General features: G+C 37.2%; 1 pseudogene; it reads right to left on the bottom strand.

Moving 5' to 3' along the window:
* Positions 1–1,473: 1,473 nt before the first annotated feature.
* The window catches only part of LOC139326848 (cytochrome P450 2K6-like), a 49,775-nt pseudogene continuing 40,130 nt past the window's right edge, over positions 1,474–11,118 (bottom strand).

Genomic DNA, 11,118 nt, shown 5'->3' with positions numbered 1-11,118 from the left:
TTTAATGACACTGTCAACTTTGAAACGGATTGGGCCTGTTGGAGCCATTTTCTCCGTTTCTCAGCTTGATACACTTTGGGGGGGGGGAGGAGCTTTGGAATGTTCCGTGGGAGCCAAGGTCATCCTATCAGGTGCTGGCCAGAGACTGGGAGAGGTTACCAAGGAGATGCCAGAACACCTAATTGGACAACATGTCCTGTGACAAGGAGGGACGGAGCTGTCTAATCTTTAATTATATTGAAAATGTGAGAAATAGCCAGAGCTGGTTTGTTTTTCAACTGTGACGAAATGATGTACTCAATAAAGCAGTTTTTTGAGAAAGCTAAAAGTCTGAGTTGTTGAATTGGTTGGGTTCATTACTCGGAACCTTGACAGATGCTTGCCTTGTGGGATCTCCTCCAGATGTGTTGGGCAAAGAGGTGTTAGGTCATGCTGCATTCGGTTCTGTGCCATTGGTATTGGCAAGAACCCCCCCTGCCCCTGACGATCCCCTGATATGCGGCTGGAGGTCCCATGAAATTTCCTGATATAGGTAATAATATCTCCTCAACTGTTGCGGATGCTGCTACTAATAATATTATTTTATTGGTTTTTGGAGACATAATAGAATTGACAACTAGGTTTACAAAGCAAATATATACATTTACAATTAGGACTAAGCAAAAGAGACAAAAAATTTTAAACAGAAACATAAAGGAGAAAAAAAAATAGTAAAAGCCAAAGGAAACAAATGGCCCCCAAAGAAAAATTGAGTAACAATGATACAAAACCAGTGGTTTCCCCTAGTTTGAACCAGTTTGCAAGAACAGTAGTAAAACCAGCGGGAGGATCTGCCCACTGACCCAGATGCCATCATAGGTGATCTGCGCATGCGCAGAAGCTTCTGCGCATGCACAGAAGAGGGCAAGTGGGTGCAATGCGAACTGATAGTAAGGGTAAGTAGAACCTACCCCTGCACAAAACACTTTGCTTTTCATGATTTCCTACTATTTTTCCCCATCAGAACCTATATTTTATATGCCTATAGATCATTGCTATTCAGCTTTTTGACAACAATAGAGACCTAAACAATAGACAGCCAGTTTGGTCCACTGGTTAAAATACCAGGCTAAAAAGAAGGAGCTTGTGAGTTCAAGCCCCATTTTAGCAATGAAATCTAGCTGAGTGACTTTGGGCTAATCACCAGGAAACTGTGAGTTCTAGTCCCGCCTTATCCATGAAAACCTGCTGGGGTTACTTTGGGCCAGTCTCTCTTCAAAGCCCAAAGACGTTTGGGGGAAAAAAGTGTAAAATGGTGTGTTGGATATATGCACTGCCTTTAGTTACTTGTAAAAGTAATAAAAGGCAGGATAGAAATAAATATAGTGAATATAACATAATATGGAATCAGGTTATCAGATTTTACCTCTCTGTCAAAGTAAAGCCATTTAAAAGTTGGAAAAACAGCTTATTATGAGTTTTTTCCCTGTCAGATCAAGATAAGACAGCACAGGTCTTGTAAGACATGGGAGGGGTGGTAAGTCCAAGAGCAGGAGTCAGGTCCAGATCATCTTTAGATGTTCCTGAAGATGGTTGGAAGGTAAATCTCTGGAGGAGGTTGGTAAAGAAAAGGAAGAGCTCCATTTTGGCAAGGTTCTTACCAGCACATACTCTCTGACCTGGAAGAAAGCATAGATGGCAAAAAAGGTGAGTTTTTTTTGGCTTCTTAAACTATTTTACATGGCTTTCCATAGTCACATTGCCTCAAAGGAATAATTATAATCTTAAAGGAAATAATGAATCTTTCTAACTATCCTGTTGCACTGAAACTTTTTCCAGGATAGCTTTTCACATATACAGAGTGATGTTACCTGCAGAGAAAGGCATGAATGCATCCCTCTTCACAAATTTTCCTTCAGAGTCAAGAAAATGTTCAGGGTAGAATTCATGAGGTTTCTCCCACTGGGATTCATCATGGAGCACAGAGGTCAGCAATGGAATGATGTACATACCCTAAACATTGAAATTACATAAAGAAGAGTATTTTCCATTTAACACATTGTTGTAGAAAATATTATAATGAAGCTTTATGCCATTGTTTAAAAAGTAAATTAATTGACAACATCAATATAGTTTGAAATAAAAGTAACATCTTTTTTAAAACATTCATCTTAATAACCAAAGTTTTACCCAATAACAACAATAATATGTCCCACCTCGCTAAGTCCTTTTAAACATCATTCTATGTTTTAGAATAGTTTTTGTAAAACAACATACAAATCATATTGGTCAGTGTGATCCCTAGATATTTAACTTTCTTCTCTATTTTTTCATCCTTTTGTCTCATATTTTAGTCAACATTTTTTTGTTCTTTTGATTAATTTTAAGACCATTGAATATGCCCAAATGCTTCAGTTTCTTCATTAAATGTACTATACCATTCTTTTCCATATCTTATCTATAGGATGCCAGCTGCATATTATGTAATGAAATGAAAGTAAAGTAAAGAAAATGTATAAATATCTGCCTTGCACTATGCTCTTGGGTTCCTTCCCCTTCAGAGGGACCTGTCTTTGTTCAGCTGAATAAATATATCATCACACAAAAACCTAGATTCTGTCTTTTATTTTACAGAGCCACACCTGTATATGCCACACCTGTACAGTCATAACACTCCTTTCTCAATTTATAAGACAGCAATTTCCCTGATTTCTTAGCAAATTCAAAACTTTTCTGCTACATATATTTTAATTTAGTTACTATTTCTCTCACAGTTAACATAGATGATTATTATAAAAACTGAATTTGATATAAAATAGTGGAGTCTGTTGGGGCTTTCTGTAATTCATCTTTTAAAAAAATTCTTCTAATCTACTGTGCATTTTTTCTTGTGAATTATAGTGAATAAAATACCCGCAGCTGTAGCTTTGCTGATGCCATAGTCTTTACCCCCATACCTTTATCCAAATGATTATAAAAAAAAACTTTTACAATACTCCCCAATCCATTCTTTTTGAAGTATTGCATCAATTAGTCTCCATTTTAAAAAAATAGTTTTGTTTTAACTGTTAAATTAACTGGATTGTGATCAGAAAAGGTCCACCTAATCTATTTTATTGGCCCTTTGAAATGACAATGTTTTGCTAGAAGACATTTTGTTTCTTATCCAAGATACTTCTTCAGTTCTGACTGAATGGTGCGGAATGGAAGGATTTATTACATAAACATTTTTTAAAGAAGAGAAGTGGCAGTTACACATAATTTGTTGACATTGATTTATTAACTTTAACTGAAAGAGTTTAAGTGAGAAACAAGAGAAGAATTAGAAAAGGGTGGTCACATTTATCACTAGTCTATAGTCAATTGACAGATTTATAGGAGACAGAAAGAACTTTGTTTTTGAATATGAAAAAAAATGGATTTTCAAAGAGACCTGTGTACTAATGATGAACATAAATTACATAAGGTACATAAATTACTGTTGAAAGTCATCAGGAACATAAAGAAGCAAATAGATTATCAGGTCCATTCAGTGTTCAACAGGATTTAAAACTGCATTTTACTTACAGTGAATCCTCGATTTACAACCAGTCACTTAGCAACTGGTTACACTTACAACAGACCCTGAAAAACAACCCAGATTAGAAGTTCCAATGTCCTGGGCTTCCCACCCAGCATGGTCATGTAGCCATATTTTGGGTACTTGGCAACCAGATCACATTTATGGTTGTTTGAAGCCTCCCATAATCATATGGCTACAATTTATGTTTTTGCTAGAAACAGGCATTTACTTTCAGTTTCTCGCCAAAAATGTGCTACGGTGAATACTGGGTCCACTTAATGACCACAACATTCACTTTAGGACCCCAATGTTTGCTTAATGAGTGCCAGACAAAAGGTCATAAAATTGGGCGTGGTCACATGGTGATGCACTTTATGTCCATCATGACTTATGATTAAAATTGTCGGCTCAATTATGGTCATAAATTGTTTATACTGTACAAAGTAAGATTGGAACATTAACAATGGGATTATTTCACAGCAATCACCTTGGGAATGAAGAAGCCTTTGAAAGTTATGTCCTTGGTGGTTGCATGGGGCAAATTGGTTGGAACAATATCAGCAAACCTTTGAATTTCATGAATTACTGCATTGGTATAAGGCATTTTGAATCGGTCTTCTGTCCTTGGCTGACGAACCCCAATCTCTTTTGCAATTTCTTCTTGGACTTTGTCTGGGAAAATAGGATCACATAAAGATGATTCCATAATTTCAATTTTGCTTTAAATGGGAATTTATGCCAAAATTCCAAGTAGAGTAGAGAAATTCCAATTCATAGTAGAGATCCAAAGATAACCATTTGTGATCTATGCTTATAATTTTTTCTTCTTTTATTCACTATATGTCTTATTTTATGAAATGCTTAGTGAAGTAGAACAAATTAATTAAGGTAGCTTTATGAGTGGAATATATCATTCTTAGCAAAAATCTGTCTTCAGTCTTAGCTCATATTCAACAGTAATGGGAGGTGATAGGTGCATAATCCACATTCTGTGGCTGGTGCACCTTTCCAAAATCTCTGAAGGTACATGTGTGAGTCCTTCTTATGATGACATCTTATATTCACTCTCACATCACATTAATATAAATGGATAGGGCAACTCATTCTTGCTTATTCTCCCACACCTTGTTATTTGGCAGGTAATTATAAAATCTGTCTTTGGTCTTAGCTCATATTCAACAGTAATGGGAGGTGATAGGTGCATAATCCACATTCTGTGGCTGGTGCAACTCTCAGAAATATCTGAAGGTACACGTGTGAGTCCTTCTTATGGTGACATCTTATATTCACTCTCACATCACATTAATTTCTTCAAATATAAATAGGAAAGGCAACTTATTCTTTCTTCTGATTCTCCCACCCCTTGTTATTTGTTAGATAATTATATATTTTTATTGAAATTCAGTCAAATGAAAACTGCTTACTCTGAACTTCTGGATACTTCATCGTTAGGAGTAAGGCCCAGTACAAAGTGTTTGAGGTTGTATCCATGCCAGCACCAAATAGGTTATCTACAAGAGCTTTAAGGTTATCATTATGGAAATAATTATATGTTGACTTCTTATTCTCCTGAAGAGTATAAAGAAAAGGTATCAACAAAATTCAATGTATTTCTATAATCTATATACATGAAGAGATGTTACAGTGGCCTCCAAATTTCCAGTGTTAGGAGATTGTGACAGTTGTAGTTCACAAGAACTGGAGTACAATGTTGTGCTTATCTGTACTAAATCTTAGAAATATTATTTATAATGGGCTATCAATATAGTTTCAGTGATTATGAGCATAATTAAATCTAGATTTGAGATTTCTGCTTATATAAAGCCTTATTAAACAAACTAAAGCAAAATATAGGCATCCTGAATATGTCACGTATGTACCACTTACAAATAGTCTTTAACTTATGATCATTCATTCCTGGAGCATTTCAAGTTAAAATGATAGTAAACAAATGGTGGTTGTAACCAATTCTTTTAGTTCCAACCATCTGAGCAGTCCCACAATTACATGATCCTGCTTTGGGTACTTGGCAGCCATGATTTAGCACTTACTATAGTTCAGTGGCTGTGATTATGTGCTTGCCTTTTGCAATTTTCCTTGCTGTTTCCTCCATAAAGATAATGGGAAGCCAGCATGGATTTTCTGGGTAAATCTCTCCACTTGCCCCTCAGCACAACACCACACTCCTTCCCAAGCCTTGACTCCCCCTCCCTTGCACCCTCCCCATGTGTTCCTGAGCATTTTCCCCAAACCATGCTATGCCTTCCTCACAATCTCTTGCCCACCCTCAGTCTCTCCCCATCTGGTAGCAATCATTCCAAGTCATTCTGTGCTTGCACTAAGCTGCTCCAGCCACTTACATACCCCTGCATGTCATCCCACACCCAGCAGGAGCTTCTGGCTGCTTGGAAGCCTCCTGGGATGGGCAACTTCCTGTGGCTTCTCCCCTGGCTTTGGTTGTTGGAAGCCAAAGGAAGTTGTGAGGAAATCATCACCTAACAACCACTTCAATTTAGTTTACAATGGCAGTTGGAAATGAAGGGATTGCCATCACTAAGCAATTAGGTTGTGCTTCAAAACCATCACTCAGTAATGGGAGACTTTAACTACTCTGATATCAAATGGGAGACAAACTCTGCAGCAAGTGGGAGATTGAACAGATTCCTAACCAACTTAGCTGACAACTTTGTCATCCAAAAGGTAGAGGAGTGAGCTAGAGGAAAAGCTGTACTAGACCTAATTCTTGCTGATAGATAAGACGTTATAGAGGGAGTTGAAGTTGCCGGAACCTTGAGTGAGGATGATCACATCATATTGGAACTCAATATAATGCAAACACTAGGAATCGAATATAATCTAACCAGTGTCTTAAACTTTAAAAGAGCTGATTTTAACAAACTCAAAGAGAATCTAAGAAAAATTCCATGGATAAAAATTCTAAAGGGAAAATCAACTCAAGGAGCATGGGAAACTCTGAGAAATATGATCATAAAAATCCAGTCCAACACAATACCACTGAAAAATAAAAAGAAATTCAAGAAGAAACCAACATGGTTGCACAAAGATCCCTTTGATAAACTGAAAGACAAAAAGGACAAATACAAAAAATGGAAAGAGGGGCACATAAAGAAGGCAGAATATCAGCAGATAGCCCAAATCTGCAAAGATGAAGTCAGAAAAGCAAAGGCTCAGAATCACTGATGGGATTCTGCCGGTTCTAGGTGGTTCGGCCGAACCATTTGTTAAATTGCTGGCTCGCCCCGCCCCTTGCCCCGCCCCTCTGCACCACTGGGTGAGGGATGGGCGAGCCAGCAATTTAACAAACGGTTCGGTGTTTTTATATAATTTTATTGGCCTTGCAGCTGCCGCGGGGCTTCAAAGGGCCGCTCTACAGCTGATCAGTGTTAAAAGAAAACAAATGAGTAGATCGGTGCCTGCAAATATAAATGGGTAGACCCAGTGGTGGGATTCTACTTTGGTAGAACCGGTTGTTAAGTAGTTAAGCCAGTGGGCTTCCGGTCGGCACCACAGGCTTCGTGGATGGTCTTTTTAGACTGCCAGCCCTGTGTCTTCATAAAAGCCACTTTGACAGCGCAAACTGGCTGTCTGGTGGCTGAAAAACCTCCCCTTCGGGAAAAGAAGGAAAGGAGAGCCGGTGGGCGAGAGTAGAGCTCCCCGAAAGCCCTCTGGAATATTTCCAGAGGCTTGGAGGGTAAGAGCTCCCCAGCCAGCCCGCCAAGAAGCTCCGAAGCCAGGACGACTCTGCGAAAGCAGAGCGCGAAGCCGCGATCCAATCCTGCTCTCAAAAGTGAGTTTGACTGATTACAAGCACAGGCAGAGCGGAAACAGGAGAACAAGCTTTAAAAGTACAGAGCTTAACTCCGAAGTTACTTTGTTTCAAACTGAATTTCATTGAGCCGGAGGCTGAAGATGGCGTCTTTGTTATGGTTTTGAAAGTGAAAGCCAGAAATGAAAGTGCTTATTGAGAACTTTGTGCTGGGAGAGTGGATTAGTTGCTTATTAACTGCTGGGAAGTGAGAGCTTGTGGAGAAAAAAAAAACTATCCTGCCTGATAAATTAGAGACTATAAATTACAAACATTTTAAAGTTGTTTAAGGGACTTTGTGGCTTTGGGGAAAAAAAAGATCTCTTTAGAAGGGGGAAAAAATGGCTTCTAAACAAGTGAAACCAGGAGTTGCTAAAGGAGGGGGAGGTTCTCCAGTTGTGTCAGTGGTGACACAGAAAGCACAACTTCCAGCTGATTTACAGAGTCAGAGTCAGAGTCAGGAGGCAGCACTTAATGATTTTAAAGAATTTATGAAAGAAGCCATGAATAATCAAGCAACAGCAATGAAAGAAGCTATGAATAATCAAGCCACAGCAATGAATAACTTAACATTACTTGTGGAAGGGAAATTAAAGAAAGTTGAGGAGGATATAAGATCAATTAAGGAAGTGGTTTCAGAGAAACACGATGAAATAAGAGATGATATTGTTTATGCTGTATCAGGATTGTCAAACCTTGTTATCCAGCTTGATGGGAAAGTTGAAGAAATTAATGAAGCCAATTTAAATTTGGAAAGCAAAATGGGAGATGTTATGACCAGAACAGAGAAAGTGGATGATGAATTGGTAATGTTACAATACAGGTCCATGGAGTTTGCTTTGAGATTGAGAGGCCTGAAAGAAAATAGCAAAGAAAATTTAAAAGATATTTGTGCTGCTGCTATTGCAGAGATAATTAAAGAAAGACCAGAAGATGTGGCAAGCCAAATTGATAAAATTTACAGGGTTAATCCCTGGCTGGCAAAACAAAGACAGCTGCCAAGAGATGTGGTGATTTATTTTACAACCAGGAGGATCAGAAATGATATTTTACAAGCTTCCTACAAGAATAAAGTTCAGGTGGCTGGGCAAGAGGTGGTGGTTTTGAAAGAGATTTCTCCAGAGATGCTGAGAAGTAGAAAAGACTTTGGCTTTTTGGTAAATGAACTGAGAAATCAACAAGTGGCATACAGATGGGACGTTCCAATTGGTCTAATAGTGACTTATAATGGAGAAAGATACCAGTTAAACACAGTCTGGAAGGCAAAAGACTTTTGTGTAAATGTTTTAAAGGCTGGATACCCACCCTCACCGGGGGGGGGGGAGGAAGAAAATGGAGATGTTACAACAAGAAAAAAATGGAAAACAGATACAAACTTATGCTGAAGTTGCAGCTGGAGGAATTATCATGGAAGAAGATTTGGATCTTGGGGGTTTACCCCCAACTTTGGAACCACCTAAGAAGGGAGAGCTGAAAGTACAACGACTGATCCGATCAACTTATAAACTTCAAGAACAACAATCAAAAAGGCAACAATCTCAAGATTTATCTCAAGAAGTTCAAAAAACAGAAGCAGTGGGGGGGGGGGCTAGACCGAAGAGTAAGGTGGAGGAGGAGCTTCAGCTGATGCTCATACGGCTTCGAAAGGCTAAAGATGGCAACTAAATTCCTACCTTGGAATGTCAATGGCCTAAATTCACCACAAAAAAGAAAGGAAGTATTTCACTACTTGAAACAATTTAACAATGATGTTATTTGCTTGCAAGAAACACATATTAGATTATTAGACCAAAAATATTTGATAAATTCAAGATTAGGTACACATTTTGTGGCATCAGCGCCAGAGAAGAAAAATGGGCTAGTCATATATGTAAGGAAAGGACTATCAGCTAATTTAATTGAGGCAGATGATCAAGGAAGATATATTGCAATTGAATTATCAACACAGACTGGAAAAATGCTTTTTATTGGAATATATGCCCCTAATCAGCAACAAGACAAGTTTTATAAATTTTTACATACTAAAATAATACAATGGGACTATAAATCTTTTATATTAATGGGTGACTGGAATGGAGTAATAGACACACAGAAAGATAAAAAAAGTTTATCAAAGATCTCAACATGTGCAAAATTACCTAAATCTTTTTTTGATATGATGGAAGATATAGAACTGAGAGATATTTGGAGAGAACGTAATGTGGAGGAAAGAGACTTTACTTTTTTTTCTGATAGACATCAATCCTTCTCCAGGATTGATTTTATACTAACCACAAATGATTTTATTTCCAGGGTGAAGAAGACGAAGATATGTCCAAGAACTTTAACTGATCACAGTCCGGTTTGGGTAGAATTTGAACAGGAGAGGGGAGAAAGGAGGTCTTGGAGGTTAAATGAAAATTTATTTAGATATGAAGAAAATGTGAAAGAGCTTAAAAAACAAATGAAAGAATTTTTTGTTATTAATATGAATAAGGGTACTTCTATGGAAATGGTCTACGATGCTAGTAAGGCTTATATGAGGGGTATGTTAATACATATGAATAATAAATATAGACTAAAACAACAAAAGAAGTGGAAAGAGATAGAGGAAGAAATAAAAAAGAAAGAACAATTACTTATATTTAATCCAGGAGACAAGAAAGTAAAAGAAACAATAAATATATTACGAGGGCAATTTAATATGTTAATGGCTGATCAGGTGGCAACTAGCTTACAATATGCTAAACATAATACATTTTGTAATGCCAATAAACCAGATAGGTGGTTGGCCTACATGTTGAGGAAAAAACAGAAATCACGAGTCATTGGTAAAATAGAATTTAGAGGTAAGCAAGTTTACCAACAGAATATGATCAAAAAGGCTTTTTTAGAATTTTATACAAAGTTATATGCTAGTGACTCAATACAAGGTATAGACATAGATAGATACTTAAAGGAAGGGAATATTCCTGAATTAACGTTGGAACAGAGGGAAGGATTGAATCAACCAATAACTTCTGATGAGATTACTGATGCAATTAAGCAATTAAAAATAGGGAAAGCTCCGGGAACAGATGGATTAACAGCTGTTTATTATAAGAATTTACAGCTTGAAATGGTAGAACCACTTAGAGTTCTATTTTGTAAAATTCAATTAGGGGGAGGAGTCCCACCCTCTTGGCGAACAGCTTTTGTTTCACTGATCCTGAAGGAAGATCAAAATTGTACTAAATCTGAAAATTTTACGCCAATTTCACTTTTGAACACGGTTTATAAAATTTTTGCTAAGATATTAGCGAATAGACTAATGCCAGTTATGCAACAAACAATTCATAATGATCAATCAGGCTTTATAAAAGGGAGACAAATGAAATATAATGTTAGACAAATTATAAACTTATTGGAATATTTGGAAAAAAACAACCAGGTCCCTGCAGCGTTCATATTTTTGGATGCAGAGAAAGCATTTGATCGATTGAATTGGCAATTTCTGTTTAAGATAATAGAAAAAATGCATTTTGGGGAGTATTTTATACATTCAATTAAAGCAATATATCAGGAACAAACAGCACAAATAATAGTTAATGGAGGTTTAACAGATGTGTTTAAAATTGAGAAAGGTACTAGGCAGGGTTGTCCCTTGTCGCCATTGTTGTTTATTTTAACTTTAGAAGTTTTGTTGAATAAGTTACGTGACTCTGATAAAATAAAAGAAATTGCTTTTTCTTTCTCTGCAGGATTATAGATTAAGAGCATTTGCGGATGACCT

Source organism: Pituophis catenifer, unplaced genomic scaffold (assembly GCF_029215685.1).
Source record: "Pituophis catenifer annectens isolate HBS135680 unplaced genomic scaffold, rPitCat1.0.hap2 SCAF_1, whole genome shotgun sequence".
In the NCBI taxonomy this organism is placed as follows: Eukaryota; Metazoa; Chordata; class Lepidosauria; order Squamata; family Colubridae; genus Pituophis; species Pituophis catenifer.
Note: the sequence above shows the minus strand (reverse complement) of the source record. Positions and strands in the feature narration are given on the sequence as shown.